This window comes from Nipponia nippon, unplaced genomic scaffold, assembly GCF_047370975.1.
Source record: "Nipponia nippon isolate SJK-2023a ecotype South Korea unplaced genomic scaffold, ASM4737097v1 scaffold_20, whole genome shotgun sequence".
Classification (NCBI taxonomy): Eukaryota; Metazoa; Chordata; class Aves; order Pelecaniformes; family Threskiornithidae; genus Nipponia; species Nipponia nippon.
The window spans coordinates 1,996,944-2,013,341 of record NW_028262337.1 but is presented as its reverse complement, the minus strand read 5'-3'; the positions used below and the strand labels follow the sequence as shown (position 1 = coordinate 2,013,341).

General features: G+C 44.1%; 1 protein-coding gene across 9 annotated transcripts in view; it reads right to left on the bottom strand.

The window, feature by feature from the left end:
• NIM1K (NIM1 serine/threonine protein kinase) overlaps positions 1 to 15,530 on the bottom strand; it is a 31,909-nt gene extending 16,379 nt beyond the window's left edge. For 4 of the 9 annotated variants that reach the window (XM_087759707.1, XM_087759705.1, XM_087759709.1 and 1 more), the window contains exons 1-4: positions 15,385 to 15,530; positions 13,609 to 13,804; positions 11,253 to 11,524; positions 10,614 to 10,719 (exon numbers count right to left, since the gene is read on the bottom strand). The gene's annotated coding sequence lies outside the window, so the exon portion shown is untranslated. Of the gene's footprint in view, positions 1 to 1,796; positions 2,285 to 2,639; positions 2,845 to 7,272; positions 7,429 to 10,613; positions 10,720 to 11,252; positions 11,525 to 13,608; positions 13,805 to 15,384 lie in introns of those variants that run through there. The other 5 variants (XM_087759715.1, XM_087759710.1, XM_087759712.1 and 2 more) reach the window with 5 other exon arrangements.
• Positions 15,531 to 16,398: the final 868 nt, after the last annotated feature.

The window sequence follows — 16,398 nt, the reverse complement described above, 5'->3', positions numbered from 1 at the left end:
ATTTCTCTAGCGATATATGAGCACACCACCTTCTCAGACTGCCGTGGTCCTCCCACCATGCAAACCACCCGCGCCTCACAGCGGCTCCTGCCTCTGAACCTATATTCAGATACCACGTACTGAGAAGTCTCTGCACTGGGCAGAGCCCTGCTACCAGGTCCGCCATCCGTATGTCCTCCCCGACCTTTGCAGGCACAGAGCCATGCAGGGGAATAAGCACAAGCTCACCAGAATTGCTGAAGCTTCAACTAACCTCTGGAAACTGCTTAATGCATAGTACGTCTTCAAGACTCAGCAAGAAGCTTAGCAGGAAGTCATCTGATCTTATCTGACATCCTACAGGTCATAAGTTACTAATCTCTGCATATCAAAGAACTGTTGCCCATTAAAGGCTCCCCTTCCACTGGAATGAGAACAGAAGTGAAATTAGGATGGGTATTTTTGAAACTGGGATCTGGAGAAACAGTGTAACGGCAGCAAGCAACATTCAAGACAGCCTACTGCAAACCGAACTGTTCTCTCCACTTCAGCTGCTGTGGCGTACATTAAGGATCCTAAGTGGGGAATATTAACCCAAACACGATGGAGCACAACTCTAGATTTTACTCTTCTTTCGCAACCTTGGCTTCAGTATTGCAGCTAAATGCTTTGACATGCATCCTACCAAAAAAAGCCTTTTTTATTTTTCTCTTACACTTGTCTGATTTTGGAGCCCTGAAAAGTTCATAATATTGTCTCTCAAACCCAATAGCCAAGTACAGTAGTGCCAAGGAGCCTGTACGCCAACACATTTAGGCAACTGCCTTGTCCTGCTGCAAGGATCGGCAGGGAAGCCAGGGTTTGAGGGCAGGGGAGGCTGCCAGGGTTTGAGGGCAGGCACAGACCAAGACTCCTCTCGCTGGGAAAGTGCAGAAGACAAACACCTCAGAGGTCCAAGCGATACACAGCTTGCTACTGATCCACTGAAATTCTGGGTCATGCTAAAAAGTAGCTACATCCCAAATCCCTAAAACCATCCTGCTTTTCCTACCACATTTGAAGAGCAAAAGCTTTCCTGACTTGAACGAATATTAATGTTAATAAATTTGGCTGGTATTTAATTTCATTAGCTAATCTTATTGAGATTTGTCGAGCATCTGTCCTGAAACACAGACTACTATTATTATTATTATTTTTGTCAAACTGAAGACTTATATAAACTGCTTTCCATTGGAAAGAATAGTGCAAATCTGAGTATCCAGCAGCATTAGGAAACCAGTCAGTGTACTTTCCATTTAATTTTTTTAATTAAATCCACTGGAAAAGGAACTGTTGTTCCAAAGATTTTTGGAAATGCTAAATATATATCATGTGGCATATGAACCACCATACAAAAATCGTAAAATTTACCACGCAGAAGACCACAAAACATCTCAAAAGCTCAGACAGATGATACTCGTTAACAGTTTAACAAAATAACACATTCAATGTTCAAGTTTGGGGACAAGATTTTGACAAACTTGCAAAACTGGAAATGAAGAATAAGTCCAACTCTATGGCATTACACAGATACAGATTACATTCCATAGTATCAGGAAGTGTAGGTTCACTAATGAGGCAAAAAGCCAAGGTACACAGAAGTAGAGCATAAAGCAATTTTAGAACATCTTTAAACCATGATCTTCCCTGCAAACATCCACTCCCCCGATGCAGACGGTTATGTGGTGTCTGTACTTTCAAAACCACCATTCACATCACACGATCCAAAATCCCAAGTTTATGCAAAAGTCTGTAGGTAAGATACTCCAGTTCCTCACCTTCCCTCCGTTTCCTCCTTGAAGAAATCTGCAGGAGAATTTTAGATTATAATCCAGAAATGCATCCAAGAATAGAGACACACAGGAGAGTTTATAAGCTATTCCTATTAGACTAAAGTTCTGAAACAGCAATCTATTTTTAAATAGATGACAATATAATGTTTCTAGCATTTAATTCACTGACTAATCTATCCTGGATTTGCTTAATGCTCTACCCCTTTCTGGCAGCCTTTTAGCAACACAAGAAAAGGCAGCTGCCCTGAGCGCAGCAGGGAAAAAACTCTCTAGTTGCATTTTACTTTGTAAAGTGGGGAAAAAATCAACAGGAGAACAATCAGTGGAACTAGCTCATAATTAGTGTTTAAAAATAAAAAAGAAAGAAAAGAGAAAGAAAATGTGGAGCGTCAAAATATTATAAGAGTCTGTACTATTTCAACAGTGATAATTGCTTGAGCACAACAGATTTTTTTCCATTTATCATTATAATTAAACTAGAAAATCCATTGGGTGGGTTTTTTTGTCAAGACACTTAAGAATGAAACTGCCGTGTAAGTGGTATGCACATGAAACTGCATGCTCGCAGGAAAAGATACTGAAAAAAAAAGCTGACTTTAAAACCATAATGATACTTTTGTACAATACTGAAGTTCAAATGCCTGCACATTTAAAAATATAAAGCTATAAGACATGCTAAGGTTTCTAGGATAACTTTTGCAATTAGAGGAAAATGTGAACAGGAGATACAGAAGAACAGCCTGTTCAGATTTTCCAAACTGAGCAGGCTAGCACCATGAGGCCAGCAAGACGAAATGAGACAAGAAATGCTTAATGTTGCCCTGAAACCTGAACAAAGTGCAGCTGGCAATCCAGAAGGTCACATTGTCTCAGGGCAAACTCTGATTCAGTCAGGTGCTGGACAGGATGGCAGCCTGGGCACAGCCAGAGCCTCTGGCAGTAGAAGCCAAGTTCCCACGTGATGGATGCATCACCCCTGAGCTCAAAGGCATGATGGCAACTCTTTTCTTGAGAAGGGCACTCTTCCACCATCCTGATTATTAAAAAAATTCATGGTGAAGAACTGTAAACTCAAGACCAAAACCTTTTATTCTTCACAGCAGTTTACAAAAGACATTACCTCGATACAGGGTGATAGCAGCAAACAGGTCTGGAAATGAAGACATGCAAGGAGTTGCAGTATTTGCAGTAACAGATAGCTATATTTACAGCTAAGAGGAGACTCTGACTTGTTTCATCTCTTATACCCTCAATCTAAAAACCATGTTCCATTAAGAGTCTGAAACCTCCCAGGAAGCAGACCCACGATCAGCTCCTAAAGAGGTGTACTGAAAGAAACTCTCCAGCAAGCAGCTCAGAGTAGACATGACACCTTCTTTAATTTTGCCTGATGACGTACCACATGTGAACAGAGTCAACACTGCCTTGAGCTAGCTCTGCCTGCTTTGCTGGCACTAAGCTTTTCAGCCTCTACCGTAAAGATTAACAGATTCTTTTGGCTCCTCCAAAGCTTGGTCTCTTACTGAACCTTCATCAACAATATTCACTCTCTTGTCTCTCCACGGCAGCAGCATTTCTCAGTGCCACAGCACAAGCTGAGAGAGGAAAAGAAAGACAATGCATGTCTCTTGTATCCTTTTCATAAAATTACCACTTAAACCCAACTAATCACACCACTTAATCTGGTGACAACATGCAGAGCTCAACAGGACTGGAAAGAGATTATTCTCATAACCTCTAAATCATAGGGCTGGCATGAATGAACAGTTTCTCATCACTGTTTACTGGAAGAAAGAACTCATCCATTTTTGTCTCTCATTTTTAAATCTGGCGGGAACCACTCAAAAGGCAAAGATATTCTCTCCATCTCCCTGAGCTGGGAGATGGAGATAAGATGCAGAGTGAAGTCCCCGTTGTTGAAGAGGTAGCAGTCACTGACCTGCTCCTCCACCTGGATGTGCACAAGTCCATGGGGCCAGATGGGATCCACCCGAGGATACTGAGGCAGCTGGCAGAGGAGCTTGCCAAGCCACTCTCCATTATTTATCAGCAGTCCTGGTCAAGTGGGGAGGTCCCAGATGACTGGAAGTTAGCAAATGTGACACCCCTCTACAAGAAGGGTCGGAAGGAGGATCCAGGGAACTACAGGCCTGTCAGCCTGACCTCAGTGCCAGGGAAGGTCATGGAACAAACCATTTTGAGTGCCATTACGCAGCACGTGTGGGACAACCAGGGGATCAGGCCCAGCCAGCATGGGTTTATGAAAGGGAGATCCTGTTTCACTAACTTCTATGACAAGGTGACCCACTTAATGGATAAGAGGAAGGCTGTGGATGTTGTCTACCTGGACTTTAGTAAGGCCTTTGACACTGTCTCCCACAGCATTCTCCTGGAGAAGCTGGCTGCACATGGCTTGGATAAGTGCACTCTGCACTGGGTTAAAAACTGGCTGGATGGCCGAGCCCAGAGAGTGGGGGTGAATGGAGCCAAATCCAGTTGGTGGCCGGTCACGAGTGGTGTTCCCCAGGGCTCAGTCCTGGGGCCGGTCCTGTTCAACATCAACTTCATTGATGATCTGGATGAGGGGATCGAGTGCACCCTCAGTAAGTTTGCAGATGACACCAAGTTGGGTGGGAGTGTCGATCTGCTGGAGGGTAGGAAGGCTGTACAGAGGGACCTGGACAGGCTGGATCGATGGGCTGAGGCCAACTGTATGAGATTCAACAAGGCCAAGTGCCGGGTCCTGCAGTTGGGTCACAACAACCCCATGCAATGCTACAGGTTGGGGGAGGAGTGGCTGGAGAGCTCCCCAGTGGAAAAGGACCTGGGGGTGTTGGTTGACAGCTGCCTGAACATAAGCCAGCAGTGTGCCCAGGTGGCCAAGAGGGCCAATGGCATTCTGGCCTGTATCAAGAATAGTGTGGCCAGCAGGACCAGGGAGGTGATAGTGCCCCTGTACTCAGCACTGGTGAGGCCGCACCTCGAGTACTGGGCTCAGTTTTGGGCTCCTCACTCCAAGAAGGACATTGAGGTGCTGGAGTGTGTCCAGAGAAGGGCAACAAAGTTGGTGAAAGGTCTGGAGCAGAAGTCTTATGAGGAAAGGCTGAGGGAACTGGGGTTGTTTAGCCTGGAGAAGAGGAGGCTGAGAGGAGACCTTATTGCTCTCTACAACTACCTGAAAGGAGGGTGTAGCGAGGTGGGGGTCGGTCTCTTCTCCCTAGTAACAAGTGATAGGACGAGAGGAAACGGCCTCAAGCTGCGCCAGGGGAAGTTTAGGTTGGATATTAGGAAAAACTTCACCGAAAGGGTGGTCAAGCATTGGAACGGCTACCCAGGGAAGCGGTTGAGTCTCCATCCCTGGAGGTATTTAAAGGACGGATAGACGTGGTGCTCGAGGACATGGTATAGTGATGGACTTGGCAGTGATAGGTTAACGGTTGGACTCGATGATCTTAAGGGTCTTTTCCAACCTTAACGGTTCTATGATTCTATGATTCTATGGTATAGTAATTTACCACAGTGATCATGGTAGTACTCAACATAAAAACCAGAGAACCATTATTCTGAAAGTCTGCTCCCACGTCAAAGCCAGCATCAAGCCTATATCCTGCACCCCCTGCACTCTCCATATAGAATCCCAGAATTTTTCACAGACATGATACAGAATTGAACATATACACTATCTGTGGGCATTGTTAAATCAAAAGCAAAGCAAAAAGACAACCTCTCCTTCCATGCTGTGCTCTCTTCTTGTTCGTGAAAATAAAATTAGATGTGCACATAGACTAACTTATTGTTCACACTAGGCAATGTCACAGTTCCTGCCTACTACCCCTAGTGATGATACTCCTGATATTCCTTTAGGGTGTTTTTCATATTTTTCCATTATAACAAACAAATGCACAAAATTACTGCTTGTAGGTACAGTTCACTTCGGAGAAGTAAACAGGTTAAGCCAATGGCTTTAGTGAGTTGTTAGTGTATGCCTAAGACACACACACAGATGACCACAAATTTTCATAAGCTGTAGGAACTGAACTTGAAAGATTGCTGGAGGAACCAGGCTGCTAGCCTGATGGCTGAGATGCCAACGATGGAGTCTCTTTTCTGACAAAGATGGCATCTGGTCCCCTTTTCTATTTTATTACCAACATGGAATTTCTCATCACGTAAAGCAGTCCTGGCAGTACATTTGCTAATTCTGAACTTCTTGTATTACAACACTAAATTTAAGACAGAATTCTGAGCTTTCTTTGAAAAGTTCTGTAATACTATTGAAGCAGATTAAAAACATTTATATTAGGACTTCTAATATGGCCTGATGAAGCTGAGTTCTCTTCCTTCAGCCCATATGAGAATTCCAGTTCTAACAAAGTTTCTTTTCAATTATTATTTCAGAGTAACTTAGATTCTTTTATTCCAATTTCTGACATACTAATGCAAGAAAGAAAGAAAAAATAATGTAAATAGAGGCATTCTTTCATACTTTCTCAAATGGTTTCACCAGATAACCTAGTGTTTGCACTCCAAGATTTAGATAAAATACAGACATCTTTTGAGCATCTCCATATCTGTTCTGTACTGAAACACATTTGTCAATCCCTCTATTAGCAGAATGTCTTACACATATGAAAATTGTGGTAGCAGATGTAAAACTTGCCTACAAATACAAACAGAATCAGAGTCCAAATCAGCTTTAAAATTCAGGAGGCCTTGGCAGACAGTGCCTGTTCACAGCATTGAAATCCCTTACACACACCATGTTGTATTTACTGCTGGGAGGACTAGCGGAGACCAAAACCAAAAGTGAACTCCCAGTGCTAAAGCTGCCAAATTTAGGGAGTCCTCACAAAGCACTTCTGAAAGATAAAATTTCTGTGGAACTGTATTGCAACTAATTGTCATCTCAGTATCTACTGGCTGAAGCTCAGGTCCCTGGTGAAAAAAGATTCCAATATGAGCAAGGAATTGATTCTCATTTTTGTGCTGTAGCAGTCAGAAACCAGGCTCTTCTGTAGCACCATTTTGTGTAGACTACCAGTCACAACATCAGGATGATTGCTGAGTCTGCAAGACTTCAAAGTCCAGACACATTTACTGAATACGTTCTCCAAAACTAGCTCTGACTTTAAACATTTCTCAGCATTTCTCCTCACATTTGCAGATAATTACACTTGTCTCTAAGGTGACCTGAATGGTAACATCAAATCAGAAGAAAGCTTTTCTTGTTGCATGGACACGTCAGAGAAATGCACGCTCCTTCAATGGAACCAGTGAAACAAAAGCGGGGTCAGATGCAAGTGTGTGACCTCAAGAGTTCTTGCTCAAGTTTTTTCCCCTGTACTACAGCCCTAAATTCAACATTTCCATTTCATATCCTTCTGATCCCAAATTCAACTTAATCTTACAATATACCTATCGCACAGACACATATGTAGGCAGATAGCCACCACAGACTCACACGTGCAATATCCAAGGAAAACCACTAATTGCTGGAGAACTAGAGGTTGCTGGAATTCCTCTTCCCATGTTGGCTCTGACCACCACCGAAGCACACACCGCTGATACCATTGGCTTGTCACTCCTGACAGACTGTCAGTGTTTGTTCCCCACTTGCCTGAAGAGAGCAAAGCATCGAGTGAGGTCAATGGAAACAGCTTCTCCCATTCACTCCCAGATGTTTTAGAGCCACCAGTTGCAGCACTTTCCAGTTAGATATTGCTGTCACTGTGGGCAGCCCAGTGCAACACAGCACATCCAAAATCATTTAATGTACTCATCCAGCCATGCAAATGCTTTTATTACTATGAAGTTCTCAGATCAGACTGAGCAGAGGAAAAATAACCAAGAAGAAAACAAGGAAACTGCCAAGACAGGCTTTTCTCTGAAGGAAACAATTTCTGAAACAACACATCTGTTAAGGACGCTACATTCTTGCTGTGAGTTAGTGATGTGTTGGCTCTACTTTTAAGTTTCATTGATACCAATATCTTTTCCCTATGAATAGCATAAGAGTCAACGTCCCAAGACAGTTTCTTTTTTTGTAAACGTCCTGTGTTGCCTCATATGATGGTTACATGGAGCTGACAAAGACAATTCAGTTTCTTTAAAGAACCTGAAGTTATTCCACATCTGGACTAGAACAACTTTCATATGTTTTTAAACAAAACAAACAAAACCAACAGAACCCAGGTCAAAAGAGCTACCACAAAGTAGCCTCATAACTGGAGCACCTACTCAGACTTTAGTGGTGTATTTGAATCCCTGTCCTAAACCCTGAAGAAGGGTTTCAGACACAGTCTTTCACCATGCAGGAGAATGCTGTCACTGCTCAACTCTCCTACAGGCATGCTTTGAAAACCGTAAACACCATTAAAGCAAGTTTCTAGAAGGGTGGGGGGAGGACAACTCACTGACTGTAATGCAGACCCGTATAGCAATTTATACATAAATTTTATGTACCAGACTATCACCCACTCATGTGAAGAAAACCAAAAAAATAGTTTCTCGGTATCAGGCTTATGGGAATCGCTCTATGCAAGATACCCAAATGAAGTAATGTGATGTTTAGCAGGAGTTAAGCCTCAGTCACAATGTGTTTGTTCTGACTGTTGAGTATAGAAGTTTTGGCAACTCCAGTCTATATTCCTATATATATACAATACATTTTGCTTGATGACTACATTTTCATGTGACATGTAAGGCTAGTTTCTAGGTATCTCTGAACTTCAAGCTTTCATTTTTCTGCCAAACACATCCTCAGGAGGTCATCAAATCCTGGGTCACCAGAGACCAAGAGCAGCAAGGAGGATGACATAATCCGCATCTGGGAAAAAGGCCGAACCCAGCTTTTACTGATGCTCCAGCACTTTGATTCTGAAGGGAAACCTGCATCTTTTTTTTTCTACTTAGCAAGATATCAGCTGTTTCAAGTGACATCAAGCAGCCAAAAGGCGTTTGGGACAGAAAAAAGCACAAGGGATTTAGGAAAAAAAAAAAAAAAACGACAAGGAAAAATAAGGAAGAAGGCTTTGAAACAAAAGATGTTAAAAAAAATCTTCATTACTGATGCAAGAAGTTCTCAATGTTAATTACAACTGAACTGCTGTCAAGAGAAACCTCATCCACCAAATGGAGCTGATTACACTTCAAATTAAGATAAAAATCAGTCATTGATATGCTGCAGAAGAGCTGACGCTTTGCATTAGCACTACTTCTGAAATGCTCTCCTTTGATGTTTTTATAAAATCCGATCTTGCTAGAATCTGAGCATTTTTCAAGATGTTGTGAATGTCCCCAGCTTCAGGGGAGCCCTCCACGTGCACCCCCAGCCTCTAGATGACACCTGCAGAAATGCAGTTCCAGTGATAAATATGACTACAAGTCCTTCAGGAGGAGGGTGCAGCTGCCCTCTCCCCTCGCTGTGGCAGCACAGATGAAGGAAGCCTACACCGAATTTGATTCCTTCCAAGCAGAAGGACACCATACATAGAGCCACAAAGGTCTGCAGCGTTCGTGTTTAGTGTGGTGGTGTAGCTGTGCAATGCACCCACGTGTAAACAAGCTATGGACTATGAGACAAGGGGCAAGTTGTCGGTAAACGCCTTACAGCTTTTCCAGGCAGCTCTTCACAAGAGTGGAAAGCATGACACTCAGAGTGGCTGCTCATTCCTGGAAAACTCAGACGCCCATGCCCCCGCGGCATGCTCTTTGGTAGCTCAAACAGCATTGTGCACTGCTGACAGTAAGTACTAATGCTCAAGAGATTTAGTGCCTGGCTCATCCTAAGGCTGAGCTTTTCAAGAGGGGATAGAGTTGTACAATAGAACCCTAACCAAAAAGCAAACGCGGCAGATGCCCTTCCCTCTGAAGCTTTAGCTCTTTATCCAGACAACTGGCACACATTATTAGCACCTACAATCTTGCACTTTATTGTCTTGATAATGACAGTCTTTATGAAGGTAACACCAATGAGAAGCTACTAAAATGGAAAATATTAAACAGCAGCTCACATTGTGTTCACGAATCAACATTTACACCTTCCAGACCATTACAACCTTCTAAATACTGTTTTCACTTTTGTTCCCAAAACTACTCTCTAGTAAGACATACTAGAAATTCACATGTCAGAGCTACAGGCAGAGGATTAAAACAATTGTTTGAGAAGTGCTTTATCCTTCCACCTCATTCTTAGAAAGAAAAACCTAAGCTATTGTAAATCTAGAAACCAGAATTGAAGTAAAAACATTGCACAATATCACTGCTTCCCACCCTCCACTTCCCTCTGTGACTTAAACTGGGGTAGGGGCAATCGCTTACACTAGCACACGTCTCAGGATACTTCCAAATGTTAAATACCAATTATATCGAAGAAAAACATGTATGCAAACACAAGTATGTAAAGAATACCAACACACTGAAAATATAAAAAGTAACTAAATCAGCAATAAATACTGTGCTCCAAGAGAAGCACCACTTTAACTGGGTGATAAATAGTTGCCTACAGAATAGATATTTCCAAATATGTTACAATGAAGCAAACCTATAATTATAAATTCAGGCCTCTGGGTTGTGACATGTCACAGCCTACCAGCATCCAAAAGGAAACAACGCTGACAGAGAAGCAATAACGTTACATTTTTTTGACTTATAAAATAGTAAAATGATGGAACTATAGAGCTAAATCCTATCCTGGACTTGAACAGTGGTGCTGGGAGAGCAAACAGGCCTGGCTGCTGCACGCAGCGCCAGGCAGCTCCTGGGGTGACAGGTTGAAGGCGGCATCCAGAGACGAACCCTCACCTGAGCTCATTCCAGGCACCACTCCCAGCCCAGGGGCACAGCTGTAACACTAAGAGGCGATTTCACCATATGGTGCAGGAGCATTGGGAGCAAAATGATAGACAATCTGTAAAAAAAATGTACAATTTTGGCATGCTGAAGGTGTAAACCATAAGGACAAAAAATCAGCAGCTAGAGCAAGTTACAGATGAAAACCTGACACTGACAGCTGATAGCAGAAGGTTTTTTGCACTCTACAGATCTAAATCAAGCACTTAATCAAGAATGTTTTCTTATGCTTAAGGTCAACAAAATAAAAATTAATAAAAATAATTTACATTTAATAATGAATTAGTTGTTAACGAATTACTAGAATTATAATGGGTATGAGTCAGTGACATCCATATGCTTTGAGGGTGAAGCAAACACAGTGTGGGCAAATACGGTGGAAAGAGCTGCCTACAGAGGCAGCCTCGGGGAGAGCAGCCCAAGGCCACAGTACACACTGCAGCATGACACCCCCGGGAAGGTGGCGGGGGGGGAAAGAGAGGACTTTTAGGGCTTATCACCAGGCTGAGGCAGCAAGCATATAAACTGTTTCCTAATGTTCATTCCCGCTCCTTTTATTTGTTTCACTGCATTTGGAAAAGCAAGACTTACCTATTAAACGCTAGTGAAAATGATCACTGGGATTTAAACACTGGCTGCTCCTTTTAAGTGTCATATTTATTGATGCTGGTAAGCGATGAGCTCTTCTTCAGTGCAGTTATGCCATGTTTGGCCAGAGATGTGGAACTTTCCTTAAGAGCAGAGCCCCAGGCTCAATTCTACAGTGTAATTTTTGTACCTTCTGAATATCGGACCGGAGCTGACAGAGACTCTTCAGCTTGACTTCTGCAAAACCAAGTTTCTAAATGAGGATTCTGTGGAACCTGTAACCAATAAGAAAAAACAACTTATACAACTCTGGCATGTATAAAAACGAAACCGAAAATGAGAAGCACTGGTGGACTCTCCCTCTGTAACTATTAGCACAGTTTCATGCTGTCCCTCCCAGCCCAGAATTAATTCACGGTGGCCTAGCAGGGCAGAGAAGACAACCGCCAGCACAATCACTTCCTGCAGGACTTGGTAAAGCTGATTCTTACAGCTGTGCTGTACAGAAAACGGCATTATATATGGCCCTATTGTGGAGAAGAGGGCTGTCATTTTACACAAATGCAGCATCTCAAAGAGGCCACCTTGCACATGTGAACTGGGCCTGGTTACCTTGACTTCATGAAGGCTTTCACAAACACTGAAGTTCACGAGTACATCTCAGCAAACTATAGGAAAAACTGTGGAAGTAATAACATAGTAATTGCAAAATAACACAAGAGGGATCTATAACTGAGGATCAGCTCAAACCAGAAGTAGTTCTCCTGAATTGTTCAGTGCCAGATGAGTTTTCAAGCACGCTCCAATCACCTTGCAGGGCATACTCACATCTTCTAACTTCCTTCCAGATTAAATACTTTCTCAGTTTGCAACAAAAGCTTTAAAAGTCACAATAGCATCAGCACTCATTGTTGCACAGTGTAATAACCAGATTATCTTAATGAGGGACTAAAGAGTCCTTAAACTTTTGTTGCAATTTCTAAAACATAAATGACATAATAATATATACTGATAACAATGACTTATTATGAACACCTCAAAAGCATGGGGCTAGGGACACTGAGCCCAGTCATACACTGCTACTACAGCAACAAATTGCTCCATGGTTTAACACTGCATCTTTCCTAGAAGATTGTAGGTGCATCAGTTGGACTGCACACGCTATTTTAAAAGAAGGGAATGGAGAGCATTTAAACCAGCTGCTACCTAGCAGCTCAATATTGATGATCTAATTTGGAAACTGGATTAAACTGCATGGATTAACACAGCGCTGTACAGCTGCATGGATTTATGGTTGTCATGACAACCAGCAGAAAATTTATCCCTCTAATCCTCTCCAAGCAGATCCAACTCCATGCAGCATTAACAAGATTTATCACTAGCACAGACATACTTACAGTGATTTCACTGCAGATATCTAGACTGGTATAATCTCTAACTCTCTCTGCATCTTAAAATACCAATTCACAACCAGAAGGAAAGAGAGGCTCAGCTTATGAATGAATGCTGGAAGCAATGAAACATCTTTGGATGTTATGTGAAACGTGTAATTTCTTAGAAAATATTAGTGTTTTCCAATTAATTTTCCAGGGTACTGAGTGTGCAAAAATGTATTTATTTTATAAACACAACAAAATGACGACTACCCTATGCTTCCCACATTAGGCAGAGTTCTCTCATATTTCAAGCAAAAGACACCAATTTCTATTTTGGAGTTATCTATCTCAATAACTTGTTTTCCTTGCTATGAGAAGAGTCTGTGACTTTATGCTTCGGGAAAGACAGTCAGGAAGCTGGACAGTGTTTTTAGTTTCACTACTGCCTGCTTGCAGAATTGTTTACTCTGTGTAACCATAATAAAGTACAGAAAAAGAAAAAAAAAAGCGCCATTTACCTACTTTACAGGAACAGAGGCTGAGCTAATTAATATTTGCCAAGTGTCCTAAAAGAGTAGGACTACTAACCTAAAAGAGTAGGACTACTACCTAAAAAGTAGTAGTCCTAAAAGAGTAGTCTATGCACAAAGGACTACTTTGTTCCAAACACACAGAGACTCCTCAGGCTGGAGATTTTCTCAGTTAGCCAAGAGCTTCAAAGGTTGAAGTTTATTCCCTGCCTCACAGTAAAAATCAGGAAGAGAAGCAAACACTCCCAACTTCTAGGGGTCCAGAATAACACCACAGGCCAAGACTGGCCATGCAAAAGTTGTGTGGTGTTTCCAGCTGTAAGGAGCTAATCCCATTACTTGTCAGTATGGTTCAAATTCACATGCTCTCATTTGTTATGATGTTCCCCATCCCAGTGTAACTTCACCTCCAAAAAAAAGAGCAAAAACCCCAAATCCCCCCGCAAAGAGCACCTTTTGAACATATATCTTACAACCAGCTCTGTCACTCATGCTTCCCCCAGGCGAAGCACTACAGCTGCCACGATGCCGTATCTGCTGGGGTCAGCGCTCTGTATCTTGTGGAGTGGGAACTCCCAACGCCTCCCCTCCAGAGAGCATCTCATTTCCCCAGTGGTGAAGTCCAGAAAATCCTCTCATGAAGTTCAACCTATAGGACCCAAAGAAAAATTGTTTTTAACAAAGGGCTAATTGATTAGTTTATTGTAATGTGGCTACAATATGAGCAACCAATTCTTTTCCAGTGTGACTTAATTGCCTTCAAAACAGAATGTATTATAATAAATTATTTAGATTTGCAATAGCACAGGCCCTGTGTTAGTTTACGAAATCATTTTGAGTATTTTTATATGACAAAGCTAAGGATCCCACAACTGGACAACATTTTTTTAAATACCCCAGAAGCTCCAGTTTTTAAAACAACGCTCTCAAAAGATCCCAAACAAGTAACTATAAGAATAGTAAAACCGGCATATTCAGGCATCTTAGTTACCAATTCCCAAACAGACCAACTGTCCAGAACTAAAATCCTGAGGTACTCACATTTATTTGTGGGATAAGATGTTATTTAGAAAAGAAGTATCAGTTGAATTAAAGGCACTAGAAGACAGATGATAATATTTAAACGGTCAGGAAAAATAAACTCAACCAAATCATTCACTCGTTTACAGCCATGGGATTGCTCAGCCCCAGGAACTGCTTTAGATCTGAGAGAATATTCAAAAAGAAATTACCCAATGCAAGAGAAGGTACTATATATGTAATTTAGGACCCTTTTTGATACGATACTTTTTAAATTCAGTTTTTTACACACACATGCCCAAACACCCTTCTCTCCCTGAAAATGAGTACCTGTTTCTAGTTTTCCTCCTGAAGTGTGGTGGGGGACAATCTAAACACGCTGTAACACATGTGCACCCAGCCTATTCGGTGTGAATCCACTGAAATGTCACTCTACATCCTTAAAGGAGAAGGTCCCGAAACTACACATTTCTTGTGACACTCGCCGTTACGCGTTTGACAGCAACTGTCCCAGCCACTCGGAAGTTATATTACGCTACATAAGGCGTAACAGCCCAACCCAGAAAGCACTGAAGCGTGTCCTGACTCCCCCGATGGAATTAGTCATATGTTTTGTACGTTAAACACAATATGGGATTTCTTAGACTGGAAATATTTTGGCTGTGGGCTCCAATGAGAGAGGGCGCCAGGTAAAACACACACCCCTCTCAGTAATCTGCATTTAAACACCGATCAAAGCGCACCCACCCACCTGCCCTGGCGCTGGGCGGCACCGCCACCCCCCGCAGCCCCGCTGCCCCCGGGGCGGGCCCCGGCCCCGGCCCCGGCCCCGGCCCCGGCCCCGTCCCGGCGCAGGGCACCAGCGACGAGCGGCACCTGGGAACACTCGTGATCTTTAGAGTACCCTGAAGAAAGGTCAGAATTTGAAAAAATGTGGGATGTTATAGCAGTAACTTTACCGAGAAAAATAATTCCGTTTAGCCAGTGTGCCTCCTCGAGGCAGATGAACATTCAAATTAAACCAGCAGCGACAAAGCATTGTTGACATTATTAAACCTCCTCCAGCGGCATAACCAGAGGCTCGCCCACAGCGGCGGGAGCCTCCCCACCGCCCCGCCGACCCCCGGTCGAAGCGCAGGGGGGCAGAGGAAGGCGAGCTCAGCTCCCTGGCAAAGGCCGCCGGCCCGGCTGCGCTGCAAGAGCAGGTACCTGAAAGCCGGCTCTCTCCCGCCGCCTCCAGCAGGGCCTCGCCGCCCCTTCCCGCCGCCCGGCGAACCAGACCCGGATCGCGGGCCTCAGCGCCGCCGCGGCCCCACCGCCCCTGCCCGCCGCCCGCCATTTGCTCCCGTCGGGCGGCCCGCCATTTGCCCGCCTCCCTCCCCTCCCGCGGCGGGGACGGGCCTCCCTGCCCCACCGCGCCCCTCGCCTGCCCTCCGGAGAGGCGGGGGGCCTGCGCGGCTCCCGGCGACCCGGCCGAGGGGGCGGCGGCAGCCCGGGCTGAGGGGGCTCCCGGCGACCCGGCCGAGGGGGCGGCGGCAGCCCGGGCTGAGGGGCCGCCGCCTTTGCCGCCAAACCTTGGACAGCTCCGGCGGCGGCGGCGGGCTGCGCTCCCGCCCCCGGCAGCCGCGGCCCCCGCACCCCGCTTACACCCTCCAGGTCCCCCTCTCCCCACGTTTGAGACCCGCAGCCCGGGAGCTACAGGCTGCAGCCCCAACCAAAGCTGGGTCCAGCCGTGGCTGATGGTGGCCTAGGTCTGCGCCGGTGAGTCAGGAAAGGGCTCCAGCTTCTGCTGTACTTCCCTGAGCTGCCGGTTGTTTGACAAGCTACCAATTATTTGTGTTTTCGTTACAAACAGGTTGCTTTCAGTTTTACATTAGTTGCTAGCAGCAAACACTACAGTTTAACAACAACAACAACAACAACAAAACCTAACTGCACATTACATTTTCATGATAGTCCCTGCAGAAGAGATACTTCAACCCTTAAAAATAAGCAACCATATTAAACACCTATTATAAATGTTTTCTCATGGGAAACAATACCGAGTTACAGAATTTGTGTAAGAGAGTACCATATTCTGCACCACTGGCTAATTAAAAGTTGCACTGCAGGCAGGCGAAACAAAGCAGAGGCTGCACGATGCTCCCCTGGTGAGCATTTCACGCAGGACCTGCATCCGATTTCGTCCTCGTGAGCGGGCAGATGAAATGTGCTTTGGCTCAG